This window comes from Mastacembelus armatus, unplaced genomic scaffold (assembly GCF_900324485.2).
Source record: "Mastacembelus armatus unplaced genomic scaffold, fMasArm1.2, whole genome shotgun sequence".
Lineage (NCBI taxonomy): Eukaryota > Metazoa > Chordata > Actinopteri > Synbranchiformes > Mastacembelidae > Mastacembelus > Mastacembelus armatus.
In genome coordinates, this window is record NW_022872940.1 from 278,886 (window position 1) to 297,165 (window position 18,280).

At 43.6% G+C, this 18,280-nt stretch overlaps 1 protein-coding gene, 1 long non-coding RNA gene and 1 pseudogene across 2 annotated transcripts in view; 1 reads left to right on the plus strand and 2 right to left on the minus strand.

The window, feature by feature from the left end:
• LOC113143885 (zinc finger protein 208-like) overlaps window positions 1–18,280 on the plus strand; it is a 905,597-nt pseudogene that overhangs the window by 78,750 nt on the left and 808,567 nt on the right.
• Window positions 1–18,280, minus strand: part of LOC113143888 (NACHT, LRR and PYD domains-containing protein 5-like) — a 267,626-nt gene that overhangs the window by 19,176 nt on the left and 230,170 nt on the right. The gene's annotated exons all lie outside the window — the stretch shown is intronic.
• LOC117152642 (uncharacterized) lies at window positions 11,957–17,589 on the minus strand. Its single transcript, XR_004463058.1, has 3 exons — window positions 17,481–17,589; window positions 12,735–12,783; window positions 11,957–12,426 (listed from the first exon to the last, which is right to left on the minus strand). It is a non-coding gene; the product is annotated as an uncharacterized LOC117152642 (long non-coding RNA).

The window sequence follows — 18,280 nt, forward strand, 5'->3', positions numbered from 1 at the left end:
TACATCACATCTGGATCTGTATCAACAGTTCTCCAGTCATGTACAGATAACAACGTCTAACAAAAGGACCCAAATCTCTCCATTCTTCAAGTTTAGATTTGGATAGAGAGATGTGTGGAACTGAATTAGAAACAGAAAAGAGTCTCTCCTGCTCATCTAATAGAGAGACTGAGAGTGCACATCGATTGGTCGACCAAAATAGGAAAGTGGTAGCCAATTTATCAGCTGATTTTCTGTCCCACAATTTTTCAAATGTTACATCAGAACCAAATGACACGTGCTGTACAATGTAAGTCTCCGACAGTCATAAACTCTGTGTTCTCAGGAGACACAAGATTATGAGTTATGTCAATCAAGTCGGCAGACAATGTGGATTGCTGTAACTTCCACTCGTATGCATACATCAGAGAATCTGAACTGTGTTTGACCATGTGTGTGGTCAGTAGGTCCTCGTTGGCTGCAACTTGGACACCTTCTGGTGTTGAAATTAAAAAAATGCCCAATTTAATCATCAAATCTCTCCCTAGCAAATTTATAGGGCACAATGGTGATAACATAAAAGCATGCTTGAAAATGTGACCCAAAGTGTGTACACATGTTAACGGTTTAGTTAAATACTCTTTTACCGTCTTGCCAGAAGAACCAATACTGTAAATGTAATTTCCTGTCATTGTCGGAGGGACTGACAATGCAGAAGCTCTTATGATTGATCTTGTAGCTCCACTATCAACAAGAAAACTTAAATCTTCTCCATTAACCTTTAACACAAGCTCTGGAAGTCTGTGTAGACTCTCATTTTCATAATGCACATAAGTTCCTTGCTCAGGCTTAATCTTTTCCTCCAGTGCCTGTATACACTGTGACAACTTTTCTGAATCAATTGCAGGCAAGCATTCTTCATTGCAGTTAGCTTTTAGTGGCATATCAGTGTATGTGAGTGTAAGCGTGTCTTCATTGCAGTGTGTGTCAGTGCCCTTACCTCCCTCCTCTGTACCCAGTCGCTGTGGCTGGTCCTCCAGCCTGTTGTCCTGCCGTCAGTTACCCTGAGGTGCAACTGGACATTCAGCTGCACGATGTCCAGTTCTTTGGCAGTGTGGGCATCTTCCCAATGTGGAGTTGCAGTCTCTAGCCCAGTGTCCCTCTTTTCCACATCGGAAACAGACATCCTTGCTCCTTCTGTTATCTGTATTTGCATTCTTGAAGTTGCCTCTGCGTTGTCCACGACCTCTACGACCCCCCTCTCGCCTGTAGTATGTTTGGTTAGTTGCAGAATGCAACATTGTCATTGAAGGCAAATGAAGCTCTTTTCTCTTTCTCTGACCATGTTCTTCAGCATGAACTGCATGTCTGCGCACTTACTTTTTGCAGTTGTTTTCTTTCCCTGTACTCTACCTCATTCTTCCACAGTCTCAAACACTCTTCATGCATTTTATAGTCTTGGAAAATTTTAGTTGATATTGTCTTTTTCTTCACCAGTTTTGCTTCTGCTTCCTTTAACCTTTCCTCCAACTTCTCCAATTGGTTTTTACTCAAAGAATCTCCCTCAGGGAACCCATAATCATTTATCCATAGTTGTAGGCATGCCACTGCTTTGTCACCATATTTGCCCCTCATGATGTCGACTATCAGACCACGCTGACCCAAATTTGTGGGTCTCCTACTTTCAGTTTGTCCCATCCCGGATGGACTAAAAGTACCTCAACACAGACTATCTGCAGAGACGCTCCTGAGTCCCGGACTCTTACGTCTAGGATCGAGTAGACACCAGCCGGAGGTTCCGAACCCCTTATTTAAGTCTACGGCTGTTTAGACCCGTATTCTAAGGATAACACTAAAGCCTGAGTTCCTAACCCCTGAGTCCCTGACCCAATCAGCTTTAGATCGAAGGTTCCCAACCTAATCAACTTAGAGTACTGACCGTGACTCCGATTGTCTCCCCCAACTGGACAAACGTAGTGACAAAACGGTTTTTTTCACATTGAATAATATTTCAGTCTAATTATGGATCCCGTTTTACCAATTTATGTCTCTTTACGACTCACCCGGTAAGATAAATTTTTTTAGCTCGAAGATCTGGCAGTGGTGATCAGAGCAGACGCACACAGTCTTCCGTCTCTACGCTGTTCATCAGCGGAGGTTGAGGCTGAAGATTGATGCTTCAGGGTGTCGACTATCCCCTGTACCCGTCTTCCCCGACGACCACTTGACAGATCTCGGTGGGACCTCCAAAATTGTTGTGGCAACCTGTGAAACCTGAAAACCCAAACCTGGGTCAAGAATACACTAAGAAACAATAAAAATCATAATTAGTAAGAATGATCAATCATTAAAATTCATTTTTCCATTACAGTGTCATCTGCATAGCAGTGGTAATTAATAGAGTGCTTCCTAATGACATATCCTAAAGGAAGCATGTACAGGGTGAACAGAATCGGTCCTAGCATGGAGCCTTGTGGAGGTATAGGAAGCATCTGCTGAATTTTATCTCTAATAGTTGTGATTTTATTTGTAAAGAAACTCATAAATTCATCACTGCTGAGAGCTAAGGGAACACTGGGCTCAACGGAGCTGTGACTTTTTGTCAGCCTGGCTACAGTGCTGAAAAGAAACCTGGGATTGTTCTTATTTTCCTCTATTAGTGATGAATAGTATGCAGTTCTGGCTTTACGGAGAGCTTTTTTATATGTTAGTAGACTGTTTTTCCAGGCTAGAAAAATTTCCTCTAAGTTTGTGGAACGCCACTTCCTTTCCAGCCTTCGCGATGCCTGCTTTAAGGTACGAATATGTAAATTATACCATGGGGGTAGTCTTCTCTGATTCACTAACTTCTTTTTCAGAGGGGCTACAGAATCAAGCATTTCACGCAGTGAGGTTACAGCACTGTCAACAACATGATCAATTTGGTAGGGAGTGGGATTGAAGCAGCTGCCCTCCACTACGTTTATACTTGGCATAGATGTAAATAAAGATGGAATCATTTTCTTAAATTTATTAACAGCGTTGTCGGATAAACATCTGCTGTAGTGGAATTTTCTTCCAAACGCTGCATGATCCATCATTTTAAATTCAAAAGTTATTAAAGAATGATCTGACAAAACAGGATTTGGGGGAAAAACTATTAGATGTTCAATTTCGATGCCATAGGTCAGAACAAGATCAAGGGTGTGATTGAAACAGTGGGTGGGTTTATTAACGTTTTGAATGAAACCAATTGAATCTAATACACTAAATCAGACAGGAAGTCTGGGAATTCAGTTAAAAACTCTGAGTAAGGGACAGGTGGACGGTACACAGTGACAAGTAGAACTAGTTTTTGTGTTTTCCAGTTTGGATGTGAGAGACTAAGAGTGAGGCTCTCAAATGAGTTAAAATTGTTCTGAGGATGAAAGTTTAATAATAAGTTTGACTGGAAGATTGCAGCTACTCCTCCACCTCGACCTGTGCTTCGAGGAACATGATAATTTTTATGCCTGAGGGGGGTTGATTCATTCAGACTGACATATTCATCCTGCTGTAATCAGGTTTCAGTAAGATAAAGTAGGTTAATTTGGTGATCAGTTATCAAATCATTTACTAACAGAGATTTAGATGAAAGGGACCTAATATTTAATAGTCCACATTTGACAGTTCTGTTTTTCTGTTCAATAAGAGGAGTGGTCTTAATTTTTATTAAGTTTTTATGAATAACTCCTCTTCTGTTAACTTCTGATTTATTTGATTTATATGTTAGAGGGGCAGACACAGTCTCTATGTGGTTTAAAGGGGGCGGCTGCTCTAAGGAAACTGCAGAGAGGCGTTTTAGACTGAGTCTCTGCGTCCCGGTCCCCACCCTGGATTGTCAGGCTTTAGGTCGGCTAATAAACTCGGCCAAATTCCTAGAGATGAGAGCTGCACCATTCAAAGTGGGATGGATGCCATCTCTCGCTACCAGACCGGGTTTTCCCCAGAAAGTGGCCCAATTGTCTATGAAGCCCACATCGTTTGCTGGACACCACCTAGACAGCCAGTGACGGAACGACGACATGCGGCTAAACATGTCATCGCTGGTCAGATTGGGGAGGGGTCCAGAGAAAACTACGGAGTCCAACATTAATTTAGCAAAGTTACACACCGACTCAACATTAATTTTAGTGACCTCCGATTGGCGTAATCAGGTGTCATTGCTGCCGACGTGAACAATAATTTTCCCATATTTACGATTAGCCTTAGCCAGCAGCTTCAGATTTGACTCGATGTCGCTCTGGCCCCAGGAAACATTTGACTATGGTCGCTGGTGTCTCTATTTTCACGTTCCTGACTATAGAATCGCTAATTATCAGAGTCGGTTTCTCAGCGGGTGTGTCGCTGAGCGGGGAAAATCTATTAGAAACGTGAACAGGCAGGTGATGAGCCGTGGGCTTCTGCTTAGGAGTACGTTTCCGTCGGACCGTCGCCCAGGCTAATTCTCCGGGCTGCTCCGGAGCTGCCCTTGGACCGCTAACAGACCCTGAGCTCGGTGGCTCCACACCAGCTAACGGGGCTGGGCTAGCTGGCTTTTGTTCGAAGGTGCGGAGCCGCGCTTCCAAATCAGTGATCCTCGCCTCCAATGCTAACAGAACCTTACACTTATTACAGGTATCATTATCGCTAAAGGAGGCAGAGGAATAACTAAACATGTGGCACACCGAGCAAGAAAGAGAGAGAGAGGGAGAGGCCATGTTAGCTAAGCTAACTAGCTAGCTAAGCTAACCGGTAGGCTAACGAGCGCTAAGTCAGGAAATAGCAATAAATACCGGTCAAAATAGAAAGGTACTTGACTAGTACCGGAATGTAGCAGTTAATGAATTGTTTAGAGTTTAGTTAGTTTTTAGAAGTGTTAAACTGTAGCTAGTCTGTTGCTGATCTGTAGACGAACGATACAGCGCAAACAATACGATACGCTTGCAAGACAAAAGTGATTCGCTTACCCGGAGAGCAACCTCTGGTTTCTACTGCCTGAACTGAAGTCTTGATGACTTAATGGCAACGTGTTCGAGGTCCGGTGCAGGCTGTGCAAAAAAATGTAAAACTCGGAATAATGGGTATGAAAGCTTTGGAGACCCACATGCGGTGTGAATAAGACAAAGCAGTTGCGGAAACCTGTCGGAAAACACCTGGCATTTTATTTTTGTTTTAATAAATCAAACGGTGCGTAAACAGTTTATATCAATAAACAGTGTGTTATGGTAATTGGTTGTATTGTGGGATGTTTTATTTTATTTCTACAAAATTGGCAGTGATCAACAGCTCAGTGTTCAGGACTTAATTGATAGAAAAGGCTTCATAAAGAGGCCAGAGTCAATGGTCAGTGCATCATCTGTTCTTTCTAATTTTAGTTCAAGTCTGGAAGTGTCTAAGATCCAGCCTTTATGTTTATGTATTTCCCAATGTGTGTTGTGGTTTCACCCAGTCCTGAATAAAACAGCTTAGAAGCAGGTCTGAGCCATTACCCAGCCAGTTTACTAAGGATGAGTGTTGCTAGTCTGATATTCTACTTATGCTAATCTGACCAGTACTTCATCAGTTTGGCATTTCAAGTCCACCATTGGATTTTTTTTCTTTGGAGTGTTCATAGGGAGATTCTAGTGTGTCCATTAAAATTGTGACATTAATGAATCAAGTGACTTAAATCATTTGCCTTGAAAGTGTCATGGGAAGCTTTTAAAATAAGTAATAATTTATTTGTGGTAAAGTTTTCATTTTGAATGTAGTGATTCGGCCAGTTTGCACCCAGTTGCGGGTGTGAAAGTCGTCACACTGGTATTGTTTGTTAATCAGAATCAGAATTAGAATCAGAATGAGCTTTATTGCAACGTGTGTGCGCACACACAAGGAATTTGTGTAAGTATGGGGGGGTACTCCAGTGCAAACACACATAAATACTGTCATATGTCAGGGTTAACTAAAGTTCAGACCAAGGAAACTCCCACTCTGGTACTCAGGGTTAAACAAAAAGACTATTTTCAATGAGAAACCAGAACAAAGCGACCCCTTATGGAGCGACAGTTGAAGACCGTGACGTCGCCCGGCATGGCGAAGCCGGGGCCCCACCCTGGAGCCAGGCCTGGGGTTCGGGCTCGTAGGCGAGCGCCTGGTGGCTGGGTCTCCCCCCATGGGGCCCAGCCGGGCAAAGCCCGAAAGAGTGACGTGGGGCCGTCCTTCTGTGGACCCACCACCCGCAGGAGGATCCACAAGGGGTCGGTGCATAGTGGATCGGGCAGTGGTCGAGGACGGGGACCTCGGCGACCCGATCCCTGGAGGCTGAAACTGGCTCTAGGGACATGGAATGTCACCTCACTGGGGGGGAAGGAGCCTGAGCTTGTGAGGGAGGTTGAGCGGTACCGACTAGAGATAGTCGGGCTCACCTCCACGCACAGCCTGGGCTCTGGAACCCAGCTCCTTGAGAGGGGCTGGACTCTCTTCTACTCTGGAGTTGCTCGCGGTGAGCGGCGGCGAGCTGGTGTGGGCTTGCTCATAGCTCCCCAGCTCAGCTGCAACGTGTTGGAGTTTTCCCCCCAGAGTGAAAGGGTCGTTTCCCTGCGCCTTCGGGTCGGGGATAGGTCTCTCACTGTTGTTTCGGCTTATGGGCCGAACAACAGTGCTGAGTACCCGGCCTTTTTGGAGTCTCTCGGGGGGGTGCTGAAAGGTGCTCCTACCGGGGACTCCATAATTCTGTTGGGGGACTTCAACGCTCACGTGGGCAGCGACAGTGAAACCTGGAGGGGCGTGATTGGGAGGAACGGCCTCCCCGATACGAACCCGAGTGGTGTTTTGTTGTTGGACTTCTGTGCTAGTCACAGTTTGTCCATAACGAACACCATGTTCAAGCATAAGGGTGTCCACCAGTGCACATGGCACCAGGACACCCTAGGCCGGAGGTCAATGATCGACTTTGTAGTCGTGTCATCTGACATTCGGCCGTATGTCTTGGACACTCGGGTGAAGAGAGGGGCAGAGCTGTCAACTGATCACCACCTGGTCGTGAGTTGGATCCGCTGGCGGAGGAGGAAGCGGGACAGACTTGGCAGGCCCAAACGTACTGTGAGGGTCTGTTGGGAATGTTTGGCCGAACCCACTGTCAGAGGGGTCTTTAACTCACACCTCCGAGAGAGCTTCTACCAGATCCCGGGGGAGGCTGGGGACATTGAGTCCGAATGGACCATGTTTTCCACCTCCATTGTCGACGCGGCGGCTAGGAGCTGTGGCCGTAAGGTTTCGGGTGCCTGTCGTGGCGGCAATCCCCGAACCCGGTGGTGGACACCGGAGGTAAGGGATGCCGTCAAGCTGAAGAAGGAGTCCTACCGAGCTTGGTTGGCTTGTGGGACTTCCGAAGCAGCTGACAGATACCGCAGGGCTAAGCGTGCTGCAGCCCAGGCGGTGATGGAGGCAAAAACTCGGGTATGGGAGGAGTTCGGTGAGGCCATGGAGAAGGACTACCTGTCGGCCCCGAAGAAATTCTGGCAAACCGTCCGGCGCCTCAGGAGGGGGAAGCAGTGCACTACCAATGCTGTTTACAGTGGAAGTGGTGAGCTGCTGACCTCGACTGGGGATGTTGTCGGACGGTGGAAGGAATACTTCGAGGATCTCCTCAATCCTGTCAACACGTCTTCCATAAGGGGAGCAGGGGCCGGGGATTCGGAGGCTGATCCATCCATCACCCAAGCTGAAGTCACTGAGGTAGTTCGGCAGCTCCTTGGTGGCAAAGCACCGGGGGTGGATGAGATCCGTCCCGAGTACCTCAAGTCTCTGGATGTTGTTGGGCTGTCATGGTTGACACGCCTGTGCAACATCGCGTGGCGTTCGGGGACAGTACCCCTGGATTGGCAGACCGGGGTGGTGGATTCTCTTTTTAAGAAGGGGGACCGGAGGGTGTGTTCCAACTACAGAGGGATCACACTCCTCAGCCTCCCGGGGAAGGTCTATGCCAGGGTGCTGGAGAGGAGGATCCGGCCGGTGGTCGAACCTCGGATTCAGGAGGAACAATGCGGTTTCCGTCCTGGGCGTGGAACACTGGACCAGCTCTACACACTCTCGAGGGTGCTCGAGGGTTCATGGGAGTTTGCCCAACCAGTCCACATGTGTTTTGTGGACTTGGAGAAGGCATTCGACCGGGTCCCTCGTGACATCCTGTGGGAGGTGCTCCAGGAGTATGGGGTCCGGGGCTCTTTGCTGGGGGCTATCCGGTCTCTGTACAAACGGAGCAGGAGCTTGGTTCGCATTGCCGGCAGTAAGTCAGACCTGTTCCCAGTGCACGTTGGACTCCGGCAGGGCTGCCCTTTGTCACCGGTTCTGTTCATTACTTTTATGGACAGAATTTCTAGGCGCAGCCAGGGGCCGGAGGGAGTCCAGTTCGGGGACCACAGGATTTCATCTCTGCTTTTTGCAGATGATGTTGTCCTGTTGGCTCCATCGAGCCAGGATCTCCAGCGTTCACTGGGGCGGTTTGCAACCGAGTGTGAAGCGGCTGGGATGAGAATCAGCACCTCCAAGTCCGAGGCCATGGTACTCAACCGGAAAAAGGTGGTTTGCCATCTCCGGGCCAGGGGAGAGATCCTGCCTCAAGTGGAGGAGTTTAAGTATCTCGGGGTCTTGTTCACGAGTGAGGGAAGGACGGAACGTGAGATTGACAGACGGATCGGGGCATCGGCAGCAGTAATGCGGTCGGTGTACCGGTCCGTTGTGGTGAAGAAGGAGCTGAGCCAGAAGGCGAAGCTCTCGATTTACCGGTCAATCTACGTTCCCACTCTCACCTATGGTCATGAGCTCTGGGTCATGACCGAAAGAACGAGATCGCGGACACAAGCGGCTGAAATGAGCTTCCTCCGCAGGGTGGCCGGGCGCTCCCTTAGAGATAGGGTGAGGAGCTCGGTCACCCGGGAGGAGCTCAGAGTAGAGCCGCTGCTCCTCCACATCGAGAGGAGTCAGTTGAGGTGGCTCGGGCATCTGTTTCGGATGCCTCCTGGGCGCCTTCCTGGGGAGGTGTTCCGGGCATGTCCCACCGGGAGGAGGCCCCGGGGAAGACCCAGGACACGCTGGAGGGACTATGTCTCCCGGCTGGCCTGGGAACGCCTCGGTGTCCCCCCGGAAGAGCTGGAGGAAGTGTCCAGGGAGAAGGAAGTCTGGGTATCCCTGATTCGGCTACTGCCCCCGCGACCCGGCCCCAGATAAGCGGTAGAAAATGGATGGATGGATGGACCAGAACAAAAGCTGGAAGGCAGAAAACAGGAAACTGGGGAACACCAGGACACGGGAATCAAAACAAAGCACATGAGTTACGGGGACAGGAAGTTCTGGGTCACACACACTCAAGGAGACACACCAGACCACACAGGGAACATGAACATGAGATACAGGGACAACAGGGCATGAGGGTCTGGGTCTCACACACTCAGGGAGATGCACCAGACCACACAGGGAGCATGAACATGAGACAGAGACAAGGCAGGACTACAGGGAACACAAGTAAAGCAGGGCTACAGGGAACATGAACAAAGCAGGAACAAAGACTACAAAAGACAAGAACAAAGCTGGACTACTTAACTTAAAACAGGGTATTTTACTGAGGCAGGGAACTGTGGCTCTTCAGGAAACAAAGGCAGTAGAGAGCAACTGTAAGCAGACAACCCAGCAAAAAACTGTGGCTAAACACAGGTATATAAAGTGAGGGACAAAAACAAGGCACAGGTGAAAACAATAACTAATTGGGGCAAAGTAAAGGAAACAGAACACCACAAAAACCAGTTCCTGCCATGATCCTTCAAAATAAGACAAAAAACAGGAACTTAGGAATACGGATCATGACAAAATACAAATGCTACAAAGGATCAAACGGAAAACAGAAATGCTACAGAAACAAATGCTACAAAAAACTAAAGAAAAAAGCACAGATCACCTGAAAACAGAATGAAAGGGGAACTAATTGGTACAAAGAGCAAAAAGGTGCCAGTGACAGTGCAGGTGATAGGAGGGAATGGTGGAGAGCTATGAGTTTAACCCTCTGGGGTCTGAGGGGGTTTTTGGGGCCTGGACATGTCCTGACATTTGTGCTTTTTTCAGTGTTTTTTAAACATATTAATGTCTAAAGTCTGATAACACTGTAATCAGCACAAAATTGGCTACAATAATATGTGAGCAGCAAGTTTATACATGATTGTGTTTTTGAGAAAAAAGTGTTTATGCATGGCTAGTGAAAAACTACAATTTTTTAGTCACTGAAATAAGACCATAAAACACAAACAGAACATTGGTTCACAAGACTTTGGAGACCTGCATGTTGTAGGCTAAAGTGTTTACTTCACCAATGATGTGAATGTCATCTTGTTCACACTAGCTGTAGCTGAGAGTTTGACGTTTTATGTCATTTCTCGGGGGCGTGCACATATTTACCTGGTTCACCTGGGATTATTTACATGGGAACAGTGGACAGTGTACAAGGCGGGGTCGCATTACCTGTAATGAGGTGAGACAGGAGAAAACGGACTTCTCCTTACGTTCATACGGATTAAATAAAAAGTGATGATTTGTTTTTGACTTGAATTGTTTCATTTAAAAGAAAACATTTCAAGCTTTCTAGCCATATAATTCTTATTTTTATGAGGCAGGTATTTGCTGAGATTCTGGTTGTTTTATTTACATGTTTGTGAAGAGAGGTGACAGAGACGCCACAAAACTCGCTGGCACATTCGTCAACCCCAGAGGGTTAAAAGAAGATTTGGGGAAAAAATATTTTCATGTTTTTGCAGTTTGAAGCATCAGCTGTTCATCACAGAGTACTTAGCTGCAAGACATCACCTGGAGCTTGCTGAAGTTACTGTGCGAGCAGGGCAATAAAGTCTGCTTCGGAGGCCATTTGGTCCTCAGAGTGGAATCGGTCAGAGTTCCAAGACTAAGTTAAGCTAACTAAGCTGCAGGCTGAGAGTGTCTTTGTCACCTAGCTGGTATACTCACTCTTACTTTGGTCAATTTTCTTGGTCTTGTGGTGGTTGACAGACCTGGGTCTGTGTGGCACTGAGTCGTAAAACTTGGTCAAACTTAAAAGTATTTGTTGCCAGATACTTCTGTGGTTTCTCAAAGCCAAATTTGGGTAAGAGAAAAAATTAGACTTAAGAAATTCTTTAATTTCAAACTTAAGCTAGTGCTTTAAATATGGTGCTGTACTTCAGAGAGTTGTGTCCACTGTTTAGAAATGAAACTAGATAAAAAGTTAAATGTTGATACTAAGAAAAGCTATTGAGGTGAGGCAAGCACATGTTTTAAGAAAAATAATTTAAAAAAAATGACAAAATATGTGGATGAGACACAACACAACTTTACAACTTCGGAATGAAATAGAACTCCAAGGAAACACAGTTTACATGATCATGTTTCATAGACATGTGAATGTCAATGTCAATTATGGTTTTGGATTTTTCTATCATGTAATTTCATATCTTTTCTCCATTTTGCTTTTTCTTCTTTTTTACAAATAGAAAAGAAGAACGGGAGTCAACAAGACCTTCACAACATTGGAGAGTTTAGAGATTAATCAGCATGTTCACACTGGAAAGAAAATGTACAACTGTGACCAGTGTGAAAAAGCCTTCTCCCACTTAGGTCACCTCAAAACACATCAGCGTATTCACTCTGGAGAGAAGCCCTATAGCTGTGACCAATGTGGAAAAGCCTTCACACAATTAAGCAGTCTGAAAACACATCAGCATATTCACTCTGCAGAGAAGCCCTATAGCTGTGACCAGTGGAGTATACTATATACTAACGTATATACTACATATATATACTATATACTATACGTGTATACTACATGTATTAATGTTAAGATGATACTCAGTTAACAAAACAAAAAAGTTCTATATCCAAGACTTATACTGTCAATATGGTGAGGAAAAATATACACTAGGGGAATACAAACAAATACCTAGACATTTACTTGACGTCTTGTTCAAGCTGACTTACTTACTCCAGAAGCTTATTTTTGAGCAACTGTGCCATGAATAACAACATCTGTCCATTTACATAAGGATAAGGAAAGATCTTTTGTACAACTCCAAAAGTGCATTTGCCAGACTAGACTGATACACTAGTCTTGTCCAAGAACACTTATTTCAGAAGCTTGCTTTAGAGGAACTGTGCCTTGGATGACAACCGTTGCCCATTAAGATTCAGAAAGATCTTCTGCAGGACTTCAAAAGTGCATTTCAGCTCTGGTGGGTAGGTTAGATTCAAACAGTATATGAGTCCAAATAGCAGAACAGAAGCCAATGCAATGCTCCCCAAACCACTGATGACTGTGTGCTCAAACAGCACACCGATGTCATGTGGGTCATTGTCAGGCAGTGCACCCTCCTTTAGGATGACGTACACTCCCATCACAGGCTGCTCCATGGCACTGTTTGGCTCATGGTCTGTGTCCTGTGGTGTAAAATACAAGAAGGGCACATGAACAACACAATGTAGGTGCAAGAGCAGGAGACAGGAGGAAATCCCAGAATTGACTGAAATATGCATTTTGAATAATCCCATTTTTTTCACATAACTCACATCGAAAAGTAAATGAACTTGTAGCTTTCTGAGATAAATGAGATATATGATCTCTGTACACGTGGGTTTTAAGTCCAGCCCATGTCTTAAATGTGCATGGACAACATAAATATATACAAAGTGAATGATGGCTGCTTCCATAATAATGATGTAGTTTATAATGTTTAAGTAATTTGTACCTACAACTCTCCTTTGCAACACAATGCCTGCACTGCCACATACATGTCACTGAAAGAGAAAGAAAAATAAAATTTAGTAGTCAAAGATGGTTAGTTACAAGTTATGAGTGTTTATATAAAACTACTTAACATATAATATAGAGGAGACACAAACAGAGTATGGGGACAGCTTTATTTTGTCATACATTTCTGGTAAAGAAAAAACAGAAATTCTAAAGTAATTCAACTGATACTTCCTCTGTGAAAGGGTAAAAGTGTGTAAAAGTAAAAAGAAGAGAAAGATAGTGTGCTAATGTAATGTTACATACACAGAAGAAAAAACACTGTGGGACACTATGTTTCAAACTTACTGCTAGTAGCTGCATGTTATGTAAAATAAAAATAGAGATTGTAGACATTGTGTCCTTACTGATTCAAGTTTTTTCACTATTGACTGTGTGTTGAATTTATCATTATTTTCCCTGCATAGAACAGTGCATAGTTTCAAACAAATAACTTAACTTTCAGCTATTTTCAATCGAAAGATATTTGACTGCTTCAGTATATGGCTGGCTGAATTGCATCTTTGGATTGACAGTTAAAATTTTAATATGGTATTCAACAAGTTTTATAGTGTTTGTGGTATCTTGTAAACCTGACAACAGTGTTTCTGCAACAAAAACGTTTTTATGTTATATATGGTTGCACCATTCTAACATACAGGCCAAAGTTAGTCTGGCGATTAACAACAACAATACAAACATTGTGGCACACCAAGCGAATTTCTAATCGGCCTTTGAACGTTAGCTTGACTGAAAAGACTTTGGACATGATGTAAGTTTGGGAACTAAACACCAGCAATAGGCGTCAATGTACCCGGAGGATAGTCACAGACACATAAGGCACTTAATAAAAATTAAGACCACTCCTCTTATTGAACAGAAAAACAGAACTGTCAAATGTGGATTATTAAATATTAGGTCCCTTTCTTCTAAATCTCTGTTAGTAAATGATTTGATAACTGATCACCAAATTGACCTACTTTATCTTACTGAAACCTGGTTACAGCAGGATGAATATGTCAGTCTGAATGAATCAACCCCCCTCAGTCATAAAAATTATCATGTTCCTCGAAGCACAGGTCGAGGTGGAGGAGTAGCTGCAATCTTCCAGTCAAACTTATTATTAAACTTTCATCCTCAGAACAATTATAACTCATTTGAGAGCCTCACTCTTAGTCTCTCACATACAAACTGGAAAACACAAAAACCAGTTCTACTTGTCATTTTGTACCGTCCACCTGTTCCTTACTCAGAGTTTTTAACTGAATTCCCTGACTTCCTGTCTGATTTAGTGCTTAGATCAGATAAAGTCATTATAGTGGGAGATTTTAACATTCATGTAGATGTTGAAAATAACAGCCTCAGCATTGCATTTAATTTTATATTAGATTCAATTGGCTTCATTCAAAACGTTAATAAACCCACCCACTGTTTTAATCACACCCTTGATCTTGTTCTGACCTATGGCATCGAAATTGAACATCTAATAATTTTTCCCCCAAATCCTGTTTTGTCAGATCATTCTTTAATAACTTTCGAATTTAAACTGATGGATCATGCAGCGTCTGGAAGAAAATTCCACTACAGCAGATGTTTATCCGACAACGCTGTTAATAAATTTAAGAAAATGATTCCATCTTTATTTGCATCTATGCCAAGTATAAACATAGTGGAGGGCAGCTGCCTTAATCCTACTCCCTACCAAATTGATCATGTTGTTGACAGCGCTGTAACCTCACTGCGTGAAACGCTTGATTCTGTAGCCCCTCTGAAAAAGAAGTTAGTGATTCAGAGAAGACTAGCCCCATGGTATAATTTACATGTTCGTACCTTAAAGCAGGCATCATGAAGGCTGGAAAGGAAGTGGCGTTCCACAAACTTAGAGGAAATTTTTCTAGCCTGGAAAAACAGTCTACAAACATATAAAAAAGCTCTCCGTAAAGCCAGAACTGCATACTATTCATCACTAATAGAGGAAAATAAGAACAATCCCAGGTTTCTTTTCAGCACTGTAGCCAGGCTGACAAAAAGTCACAGCTCCGTTGAGCCCAGTGTTCCCTTAGCTCTCAGCAGTGATGAATTTATGAGTTTCTTTACAAATAAAATCACAACTATTAGAGATAAAATTCAGCAGATGCTTCCTATACCTGCAATAAATGAATCTTTTACTACAGTAGCTCTTGAATCATCTGTAGGACCTCAGTTATGTTTAGACTGCTTCTCTCCTATAGATCTCTCTGAATTTACATCAGTAGTTGCTTCATCGAAATCATCAACGTGTCTCTTGGACCCCATCCCGACTAGACTGCTTAAAGGCACCCTGCCATTAATGAACTCATCTTTATTGGACTTGGTAAATTTATCTCTAGTATCAGGCTACGTACCACAGGCCTTTAAGACTGCAGTAATCAAACCTTTACTCAAAAAGCCTAGTCTTGATCCAGGTGTCTTGGCTAATTATAGACCAATATCCAACCTGCCATTTATTTCTAAAATCCTAGAAAAAGCTGTTGCTAAGCAGCTATCAGACCACTTACACAGGAATGAACTATTTGAAGATTTCCAATCAGGATTTAGAGCACATCATAGTACAGAAACAGCACTGTTGAAAGTTACCAACGATCTTCTCTTAGCCTCAGATAATGGACTTGTTTCGATACTTGTCCTCCTAGACCTTAGTGCAGCATTCGACACCATTGACCACAACATCTTATTACAGAGACTGGAGCATGTGATTGGTATCAGAGGAACAGCGTTAAAGTGGTTCCAATCCTATTTATCGGACAGATTCCAGTTTGTTCATGTCCATGATGAACCTTCCACACGAACAAAAGTTAGTTATGGAGTTCCACAAGGTTCTGTGCTAGGACCGATTCTGTTCACCCTGTACATGCTTCCTTTAGGATATATCATTAGGAAGCACTCTATTAATTACCACTGCTATGCGGATGACACTCAGTTATATCTGTCTATTAAACCTGTTAACACAAACCAGTTAACCAGACTTCAAGCCTGTCTAACTGACATAAAGGCTTGGATGACCAGTAACTTTTTACTTTTAAACTCGGAGAAAACAGAAGTCATTATATTTGGGCCTAAAAATCTCAGAAATAACTTTTCTAAAATTATAGCTACTCTAGATGGCATAGCCCTGGCCTCCAGCACTACTGTAAAAAACCTTGGAGTTATTTTTGACCAGGACATGTCCTTTAACTCACACATAAAACAAATTTCTAGAACTGCATTCTTTCACCTGCGCAACATTTCCAAAATTAGGAACATCCTGTCTCAAAATGATGCAGAAAAACTAGTCCATGCATTTGTTTCCTCAAGGCTAGATTACTGTAACTCATTACTATCTGGATGTCCTAATATCTTAATAAAAAGCCTCCAATTAATCCAGAATGCCGCAGCCAGAGTCCTGACAGGAACTAGCAAGAGAGATCATATTTCTCCTATATTGGCTTCTCTTCATTGGCTCCCTGTAAAATATAGAATAGAATTTAAAATCCTTCTTCTCACATACAAATCCCTTCATAATCAAGCTCCTTCATACCTTAAAGACCTCATAGTACCATATTATCCCAATAGACCACTTCGCTCTCAGAGTGCGGGCCTACTTGTGGTTCCCAGAGTTCTCAAAAGCAGAATGGGAGGCAGAGCCTTTAGCTATCAAGCTCCTCTCCTGTGGAACCAGCTCTCAGCCTGGGTTCAGGAGGCAGACACTCTCTGTACTTTTAAGGCTAGACTTAAAACCTTCCTCTTTGACAAAGCATATAGTTAGGGCTGGCTTCAGGCAACCCTGAACCATCCCTTAGTTAGTTATGCTGCTATAGGCCTAGACTGCCCGAGGACCATCGGTGCACTGAGCTCCCCTATCCTAACCCCCCCCCCCTTCTCTCCCACCTCATGTATATTCCACCATTGAATGTTACTAACCTTGTGCTGTCTCTCTCCCCTAGTTTGTGCTCTCTCCCTCCCTCTCTCTCTCTCTCTCTCTCTCTGTACCTTCTGCAGGTGTCCCTGGTCCTGGAGCTGTTTATCACTGATGTGCAGTTACTGGCCCCACCAACTTGCAGTGTCTATTTGTTGTTTATTGTTGCTGTTCTTTTCTCTCTGCTCTATCCACTCACCCCAACCGGTCGAGGCAGATGGCCGCCCAAACTGAGCCCGGTTCTGCTGGAGGTTTTTTCTTCCGTTAAAGGGAGTTTTTTCCTCTCCACTGTCGCCAAGTGCTTGCTCATAAGGGAATTGTTGGGTTTTTAGTTTTAGTTTTTGTAAAGTGCCTTGAGATGATTTGTATTGTGATTTGGCGCTATACAAATAAAATTGAATTGAATTGAATAAGGCTAACTGTAAAACAAACTAACATTAACATACTACGTGCTGTGTTCAAGTCTGCTTGTCCCCTTTCCCCAGATGTTTCACTCGCGTTTCCCCCACAGTTGCGATTAAGGTTTAGATTTTGTTACTGTTAACGTTAGGCGTAACAGAAATACCAGGAATTTAACGCTAGGTTGAACATATCAAAAGATGACTGGTTGAGTCAAGGAATACGGTTAAGTTAAGGTAATGAGAAACTTAACGACGGGAAGAAAATTCTGAAAAGTAGTCTGCCATGACACATCTCCAAAGTGTCTAACTAATTGTATTAATCACCAATCCCACAATACTAATTACAAACAAATATATATTTATTACTTACCCTCATTATCAAGGATGCCAAACGATTAGACCCAGCGCGCCTGTCCTCCATAACCTCCTGAAATTCGAATCCCGCTCGTTTGGACCTGCGTATTTCCGGGGTGTTGAACATGCGCACTAGCTACTGATAGCAGGGTCACTGGTTTGATGCGATTCATTCAAACTAGATCAACAGGTGTTGATCTAATTCATCTGATTTTTTTTTTTGGATTCATTTACAACTAACAAGAATGAATCATTTAACAAACGTAAACACATTATATTCTTATTATTCAAACACAATTCTGTCTTGCAAAGCAAAGATAGGCCTTAGTTGATTTTTTTCATGACTATAGTCATGATAACAATTTTATTATTCATTCAATCAACATTTTAAAAGACATACCGGACATGCAAGACCAAACTGTAAATGTTTAAGATACATGATCGGGAAGCATAGTTCACTTATCAAAAAGCTTCAGCACAATTGGCTAAGCATCTCCACTAGCTAAAGGATTAAAAAATGAGTCATTGATTTTTATTTTTTTTTTAGGGGAAACTGAGAGACACAGATAGGGAACAAATGATTGCTGTGTTTGCGCCTGTGCTGGAAACCAGGCTGAAGACTTGCCCAGAGAGGGGCTCTAGGAGGTTGGCCAAGTGACTCAGGATAAAGCAGCCGTGGAAAAGAGTGAACAGGAGAGTGTAAAGTGTAAGTGTATGTAGAGCACAAGAGACATACAGAGTCTTTTTTCTGAAACCAGACCACATTTACTATGTTTTAAAAGCATTTTAAATGCCTTGAGCTAACCATTAACTTCG